At 44.8% G+C, this 8,885-nt stretch overlaps 1 long non-coding RNA gene across 1 annotated transcript; it reads left to right on the top strand.

The window, feature by feature from the left end:
* Positions 1–2,231: 2,231 nt before the first annotated feature.
* LOC128915619 (uncharacterized) lies at positions 2,232–6,992 on the top strand. Its single transcript, XR_008468696.1, has 3 exons — positions 2,232–2,547; positions 3,391–3,444; positions 6,883–6,992. It is a non-coding gene; the product is annotated as an uncharacterized LOC128915619 (long non-coding RNA).
* The last annotated feature ends 1,893 nt before the right edge of the window (positions 6,993–8,885 follow it).

An 8,885-nucleotide genomic window follows, 5' to 3' on the forward strand; every position in this document is an offset into this window, starting at 1 on the left:
ACGAGTGGCAGCATCCTGGCAGCACAGCAGCCACAAGCCTGGTACCGCTGTGCTAATACTCTGCTGCTGTTTTGGTAGCATATATAGCCGCGGTATCAAGGATATACTTAAGATGGATGGTGTGCTGAAGAAAATATGATGGCCAATGAGTTTTCACCTCTCGCTGGGTGCTTAAAACAACACTCCATTACCATAGCAGCTGGGCACTCTGTGGGAAGATCGTTCATACCTCATCCATATACAGGCTATCACAAAAGATTCCTTGTATTAGTGTGTGTCCTTAAGCAATAGGAAGGCTGCAGATTTGTATTTCAGGCAGTCCCAAATGTCGTTGTTATTGTCCATGCCGCTGTTGTCTACCTTAACCTGAACTTTGAAAGCTCACTGCACATCAGACAGTTTCAGAGCAAGTCCGTGTTCTTAATGAATAAATGAAGTTACTGTTACTTTAGTTTATTCTAAGTGTTGAACCCAGCATGGGATCTAACCTGGAATAGTCATCTTGAGAATATTGCGGTGGAAAGCACAGCGTAGGATTTAACATTGGAAATTAGAAGTTGATCCTACTTCTTATACAAAATTGAGATTGACAAAATTGAGGTTTATCTACATAAACCTTTAAACAAAGATGTGGCTCTGAATCAAAATTAGGGAACTGTAGAAATGAAGTTGAGGATTTTGTTCTCTTAAAGGAAACTTGCCCAGCAAGACCATCAGCAGAAAGAGCTGCCGCAGCGGAGTGCTAAGCAGAGATGTTAATGGAGTCAGTTCTTTTTCTGGAGGTCAATTTTGAATAAATCAGGATTGTTTAAAAATGACAATTATTGATTAATTAAATTTAAACTTGGAGCTTAGCCCTCTTAGTTTTGAAGAGTCTGTACACCAAATTGGTATGAATTACCAACTGAAAGGAAGAAAAAAATATCATTATTTAATTAACTGCTGTTCAAATTGGATCTAATGGCAGCAATGGTTTTGGAGGTCTGTTCCCCACAAGTACAAATAAAGGGGGCTTCTGCTAGTCTCCTGCTGCACTCAAATTCCATAAAGCAGCCTACTCTGTGTCTGATTATAAAGAATAATATGTCCACCTCCAAAATGCGATCCTCAAAAGACAGAGTACGATAGTTTGAAAGTAGCTTGTGGGTCCAAAAGTCGAACAGCAATCTGCACAGAGCTGGGTTGCACGGCTGTACGCGCAATTTCTAGGCTTAGAGGGATGTAGCTGAAAGTTAACTGAGCAGGGCTTGGGTCTGAAAGAGAAACGCTCAGCACAGAAACCCAGGAGTATCCAGGTACCTAAATTGGAGGTGCTGCTCCAGCTCTACGCCTGATTCGCACTGTAACCACTCACTTTGTGCAAGAGCTAACATGAGAGCCGGCAGGATCAGGCCCTTTGCGTATGGAGTTGGAAGAGGGAAAAGGGGCGATGTTCAAGGAGATGTGGTACCAAACACGGGGGGCTGGAGGCGAGCAAAGTAAGAAATGAAGGGGCACCACGTTGGCGTGAAGTGATACGCTGTCACGGGCAGCTCCCAAGCTGATCCCACACTTAAAAATAGATTGACATTTATCCAGGAGGTGAGTTTGTTATTCTGTAACTACAGCATTTTCCATTATGTTTGATAAGGGAAAGAAGATTGGATCTTGGTCAGAAATATAAAAATTCGTCTCCTAGCAGGGGATAATAGCAGGAGAACAGGGGCAGATGACAACTGCAGATTTAAGAGAGTTCAATGCAGTCCCTGGCAAGGAAGACACGTTCGGTGCTGGACTGAGATGGTGTCCCACACACACGGCCAGGCCACCCCTGTGTCACCCAGGCTGAGGGACATCCCGCAGGCATCACCCCCAGGTTCTGCCCTGCTCCTCTCCCCTCCAAAACTGTCCCTCTTGGGTCACCCTGGGCAATTCTTCCTGAAAGTCGACTTACTTGATGTCGCGCAGAAAGTCATTAGAGCAAGATAGACAGGGCCAACGCGCCAGTAAGACCCTGACCTAATGGAAGTATTGGGGTGGAACTGGGATGTGTCGCACACGTATGTCCAGCATATGCCTGGATGGATGTGAAGAATGCATGTACCGTCTGGCTCTTCAATTGTACGTTGGGTAGTGCAAAAACCTTAACTTTTCACAAAACAATCCAAAACTCTTTTGTTTCAGTGTGTAACTGTTGATCTAAAATGGGAGTTCTTGTTTTCTAATTCACAAAGCTTAAAAGATCGCTCATTTTATATTAAAATGATAGCCTTTGCAAGAGACCTTCAATCTAATTAAAGCCAGGAGATTAGCATCCCTTAGAATATTTGCAAAGCCTGCAATGTGAAGTTAATGAAATGTGTACACTTTTATAAAGCTTTAATTTTTAATGAAATAATTCAGGACCTGGACCCTGCTCCTCTGTCTCACCTGCTTTGCCCAAAACAGGGACTTGTTTACAAACAACACCAAGTCCCGGGGTGAAGAAAACAGAGGACAAGACAATCGAAAGGCTTCTTTGTAACTACGACAAGCCTGTCTTTTATCTCCTCTGTTCAGCCTGAGAATGTAAGTATCCCGATACGTAATAATGAATAAGAAAATAATTTTAGAGTGGCAGTCATTTCTTAAGGTTATGGATATGTGTGTGTAGATATGTAGTGTTACATTTTTATATACAATATAATGTAAATAATTACATACTATACTTATATATATAAATGTGTATATATGTGTATATAAGAAATTGTACATAGAATTCTATATAAACCCACAGTGACTGCTAAGGGACCTGAAATAAAGCAAATAAGGCAAAAGAGAGGCCAGTGTTGCAGGGTAATGTCTCCTATTTGGAGAGACGGGCTGAGCTCAGAGGCGAGGGAGGGGAGCAGCCGGGGCTGTAGCAGTCTAGTTCAGGGGCACGACCAAAGGAAATCCTAAGCAATTCCAGCCACCTTTTAGGCTTGGCTTCTCTAACGATGGCCGCATGCTGCGGTGATGGCTTGAGACGGAAAAGGAGAGGAGAGAAGCGAGCCCTGCTCAAGGACGCGCCCGCTCTCCCCCGTGCCGTGGGGCCACGCGTCCCGGGGGACACGCACACCCTTTCCTGGGCTGCTTTAGACACAGCTACGCCGTCAGAGCTGTTTACTGTATGTGCTGCTTTCGCCCTTTGCGTCACTGTCTCTGAATTTTGCCGCCGGAAAAAGCTGGCTGTTGCATTCAAAATAGGTTGGTTTTTTTTCCGTAGCGCCCCAGTCCTACTTTACATTATGCTTACTGGGTCTTTCTGAAACCTAAATGTTAGAATATCCTAATCTTGCTCTACGTTTTGAAGCTGAAAGATAAACCTGTTGTTTAATGAAATCCACAACACTACAGGAATAGTAACCATTGTGTTTCTTCATTTCAAAGAACGGCTGAAATCTAACATCTGGTGTAACTGTACAAACCTGACCTTAGGTCACAGTAAGTATTGTATTGTTGATGATGGATACGCTTTTTTCATTACAATGCTGTCTCCATTCTTTCAGCATCCATGCTGTGAATCCCCAGTTATAGCCAGGACTATTGATAAATAACTGATTTTTAAAAATACAATTCCTTTTTTTTTTTTCTTACACTTTTAAGCATGCATTGTAAGATTTTTTTTTTAAATGTCTCTTCTAGTTTGTTGTCAACAATATGCTATTATATGAGCAAACTCTTCTGCATGATAGCTTTAACACACAATGATCAAGGAATGTGTGTCTGAAGGTGTAGCTATGATCCTAAAAGAACAGTGTCACAAAAAGGTGATCGTCTCCGGCTATCGCCTTCCCCCGTACTTTGGGGAAGCATCTTTAGACGCTCATTTTCTTAAAGCCCTTGTGGGCCTAGGGTTTAAGGTTTAAATTCTGAAGCAGGTGTGGACACCTGTCAACGTGTCTCTGCACATTGTTGCTTCAAGATTTGAGCCCCCGTGCGAGAAATGAGGCCCTGCGCTGTCCTGTAGGATTGGTGTCCATTATTTCTAAGGCCTGGGGTAATATGGACTATACCAGCGATGGTGAAGCAGCTCGCGGCACTGTAACCAGGGGTCCCAGCAAGCCCAGTAATGTACCAGTCAAGGAATTAAGATATTGCCCTGGTAGCACCATAGCTTTAATTTTTTCCCCTAAAACTAGGAAAACTGAAATTTATTTTCCAGTTCTTTGGGCGCCATGAGCCCAGGCTCTTTCACACTCAACTCTTTGGGACAGAGATGCTCACTGGGATTTCCAGACACCCCAACAGCAAAGGGGAAGCGTTTTCTTTCCTAATCCATACGCAAGGTTGTAATGCACGTACTGTGTTCTCCCTGGGTGCTAATATTGCCTCATGGTGTTACTGCGTCATGAAGCAGAGGTAAAACAGAATACCCTTGGCTCACCACGCTGCCTACGGAGATGTGCAGAACGAAGTTTTGACTCCCTAAAGTCCCTACGCTTTCTCTAACCCAGCACTGACCAGCATGGAAAATATCTGAAGGCACGGCATTTACACAAGTTACACAATTACATTTAAGAAACATCTATTCATTTCAGGTCTGCCAAAGCTAAATACGTTTATAGATCCGTTCGTAATTATTTTTAGAGTAGAATTCTGTTTGTTTGACAATATCTGAAAAATGAAATACCTGGGGCAACATCTCTGAGCACAGCATTGGAAACGTGGGGAAATACTTGCTGTAATTGTGTGGGGTTTATTTAATACCTCTTAGCGCAGAGTTAACTCGTTCAGTGAGGACAGCGTGTCTCTGCCCGCTCTGTCGCGTGAGCTGCCCACCCTGCCCTGGCTGTACAGGGCTGAGCAGAGCAGCAGCCTTGGGCTTTTCTCTGCCTGTTCAGGTTACCAAAACACACACTGGCACACACCCCCTCACCCCTTAGAGCTACTACTCGACAACAGTCTTCTTCCTTACTCTAGATGTTCACGCTTTGCAGTTAAGAAGCAAATTTTCATCCAGTGGCCTCAAAGTAGTTTGCTAACATTTAATCATAGAATCACAGAATGGTTTGTGTTGGAAGGGACCTTAAAGACCATCCAGTTCCAACCCCCTGCCCGGGACAGGGACACCTCCCACCAGACCAGGTTGCTCCAAGCCCCGTCCAACCTGACCTTGAACCCTTCCAGGGATGGGGCAGCCACAGCTTCCCTGGGCAACCTGGGCCAGGGGCTCACCACCCTCAGAGTGAAAAATTTCTTCCTGAGATCTAATCTAAATCTCCCTTCTTCCAGTTTGAAGCCATTACCCCTCATCCTATCACTACATGCCCTACGTCCTATCACTACAAGCTTTCTTGTAGGCTAATTAAACCTTTCTGCCTCCATGTGCAATAGGTACTGGTCCCTTTGACCAGATAAGCAAAGAAAGGCATAAGGAAGCACCAGCAATCTACAGCTTAAATTCTTTTAAAGGGTTTTCTAATAGGCAGTTGAAGCAGAGGTATCCAAAGTCAGCAATGAAAGCACAGGCAAGGGTTGGCCTGGAGCACAGAAATCAATGGCACCTTCTCCCACAGCCACAAGCCAAGGACGACAGGCCAAACTCTGAGTGCAGCCGCACGGGTGGGAGCCACCAGCATCCTGGGACGGCAGGGGGCTGGCGGTGGGTTTCTGTGCCGTAAGGATGCAGAAGGCTCCGGACCCGCCGGGCTGCAAACTGAAATGCATTGGCAGGACAGTTAACAAACCCCCTGTATTCTTCCCACCCATTCTGCACTTTCCATGACCTCTTCCTTTCATCGGTGAAAGTAAATTGAATTCAGCACCTTTAAAGACCCTGTCTGGATCCATAACATTCATAACCATGCTGTAACCATGAATGAAAAGCTAAGCCAGAGTATGGTTTGTATCCAAGGGCTCTTTTGCTTTTTATATGTTTACATATACCAGCCAATGGTCAGCAAATAAGCGCCATGGCTTGTAATGAAATGTTCGAACCATCTGTTTTAATCTGCAATTTAATTTCACTGGAAAATATTAAAGTTGTTCCGATGGTTGGGTTGGTACGGCTGCTTTATATGAAAAGGATTGAGTATCCCAGAGCAATTATGCTGCACCAAGCACATGCTATGGGTATTATATTCTGTATTGTTATTTTGTTCCACTAAAAACATTAAAAAGCCTTAATACAGCGTGACAGAGTTTTAGGTCTCTCTTTTTTGTTAGAAACAGGTAGCAGATGCTGAGGACAAACATTAAGGATCTTTTTGAAAGCAGCATGAATTTTTCAAAGTGCTAAAAATAAATAAAGTTTAAAAAAGCTAGCACGCAACCAAGCAAAGAGGGACTGAGGAAGAGGAGAAGATTTCGCTGTCACACAGAGGAAGGTGCCCCAAGTTGATGGTCAGCACGTGGCAGTGCCTGTGAGCCAGTGTTTCGCCCTAGTGTCATCTCCTGCAATGCATTTCATTAACCAAATAATCATTCCTTGCGTTAGTAAAATAATAAAAGTAAAACTAAGCTGTGTGAAATTATTTTACAACACGTCTGACATTGACTTTTTGTCTTTACCAGCAGCTGCGTTATGGCACAGGATTAAAATATCTGCTCTTGTTTACGGCAGTGCTAAATTTAGGCGGCTGATCCCTCCTTTCTGTGCTCCTGCATCACATCCACCCCCAATCTCTGCAGGCCTCTAAAGAGACTATGGCTGAGAAAGGAAGAAAACCCCCTCACAAACCACAACTATTTCAAATTATTTCCACTTTTTTTTTTTTGGCAAGTGGGCAGAGCCGGCACGGTGTGCTGCTGGGTAACCACCTTTCTTATTTTCGTACACCTTGAACATTTATGTTCATGTTCGCCTTGCAATACCATGATGCCTTGAGGTATTTTTCATTTTAACAAAACAATTCATAAACTTACTCTTTTTTTTTCTAGGTCCACCAGCACAGCAGGCCTGGGGGTTGGCTGAAAAGGACGGCCAGCAGTTGCTCTTCCAGCAGGTACAAGTCTTTCTCCTGCCCCAAATTTCCTATGTGACCTCTAACAAATCTTATCACTCTCAAAGAGCAGCGTCCCATGCCAAGGTCCCGCTCTGCCCCGCTTCTGGGATGTTCATCTGCTCCTGTCACAGCTGGGATGGATATAAGGCTGTAACGAGGGTATTGTGTTGGCATACCCAAAATACAGCGCCTTTCTGCACGTGCCGCGACTCATGTGTCCGTGAGGGATCTGGCAAGAGGGACACACACGTATTTCCCCCAGCAGAAACTCCCCGTCTCGGAGGCAGGCAGCGGTGCAGCCCTGTGAACCCAGTGCTTCAGCTAATCTAAAGCCCTGTAGGGCGTCAGGGCTAATTAACTCAGCGCTGTGGCATCCTGACATAACTATATGGCTTCTGGGACCCAAGCTAGTATTTCTACCCAGCCGTCTGCTGCGCTGCGTGATAGATCTGCTTGGCCAACGCTTGCTCAGGGGTCCCCAGCACAGGACAGGGTGGGCAGGGATTGCTGCCCCCCATCCCCGGACTCTGCAGCAGTCATTTTCCGCCATCCCCATGGCCACGTGTCGCTCAGTGTTCTTTGGAGGAGTATGTGCTACTTGCAATGCCTTTTTCCTGAACATAAGCTGGAAATTACTGATTTTACCTTAAGCAGCGAGTATAAAAGCACTAATGTCCTAATGAAGAGTCTCACTTAGCTAAATGCTTCATACAGCTGAGTAAAACAAAGAGTTTTACTAGAGCTTAACCCAGTCGTTAATAAGCTTTTTAACCCTGACCTTTCAAATCAATGATCTACCACTGGTTTTACCTTTCAAGAAGGAATTCCATTTTCAAGTGATAAAACATATTTTGCACTCCTTACAATCTAATGATTATTCTCAGCGTTACTGGATATATGAGGCCATCAAACCATTAGAAGGTATAAAATGTATTAATGTACAGCATTCACGGCTACATTTGCTTTAGAGTCAATAAAAGGGAAACAATTTATAAAGGGCATTTATGCTCATTACAGAATATCGATAGATTGTTTCTCCCATCGTTTCTGAAGTATGAAGGACTCCCTTTCGTGATGGATAGGAGAGGATTTGCATAAGCTCTTTGCTTACGCCCTGGGCTTCTCCAGCACGGAGCTGCGTGCAGGGCTTTGTGGCCAGGCTTTGGGCTGGGATGCGTGCGGGCTGGGACCGGGGCGGTACCCACAAATTCCTCCGTCCCAGGGGACCAAGCACCGCAATTCGGGAGTTATTCACAGCTCTATGGACAGCTATGGTGCTTCCAGCACCGGACACGAATTATCACAGGGCTGTGGGCAAATCGGGTGGAGGTTAGAAAAGAAGAAGGGAATTTGTTGGTGAGGAAGGTCAGGGCTGGAGTGCACAGATGATGGCAGACCTTTGCAGAGTACCTTCCTAACAGTAGGAGGACAAGAGAGGCTGCTTGCCACATACAGGGGAAAAAACAGAAAGGAATTATGTGTGGGGTAGAAGAGGATATATGAGCACTGGCACTATAGCTAGAGGCAGAAATTTCATAGTTTGTCCTGGTGAATAACTCAATTAACTGCAGAAATAAAATCTATGAAGAGACAAGTGATTAAGGCACTGGCCTGAGTCTCAGCAGACCTGGATTCGGTTCCTGGCTGTTTTCAGATTTCTGTCTGACTTTTGGCAAGCCTCTTCAACTCTCTGCGCCTTCTTTTCCCATCTGTTAAAGGGGAATAATAATATTTCCTTTCTCTCCTGCCTATTCCAGCAGCAAGTTCTTCTGGGCAGGCACCGTCTCTCTCACAGTGTGTGTACAGGGCTTTGCCCGCAGGGGTTTTGATCCCTGCACCAAAGCAAGACTTGGAGGGATGGGGAGGGCCATGCCATAGAAACGCTCTTATTTACAATTTCTGATGACTAGGGAACTAAATGGTATGGTATAACTTGTT

Source organism: Rissa tridactyla, chromosome 10 (assembly GCF_028500815.1).
Source record: "Rissa tridactyla isolate bRisTri1 chromosome 10, bRisTri1.patW.cur.20221130, whole genome shotgun sequence".
Lineage (NCBI taxonomy): Eukaryota > Metazoa > Chordata > Aves > Charadriiformes > Laridae > Rissa > Rissa tridactyla.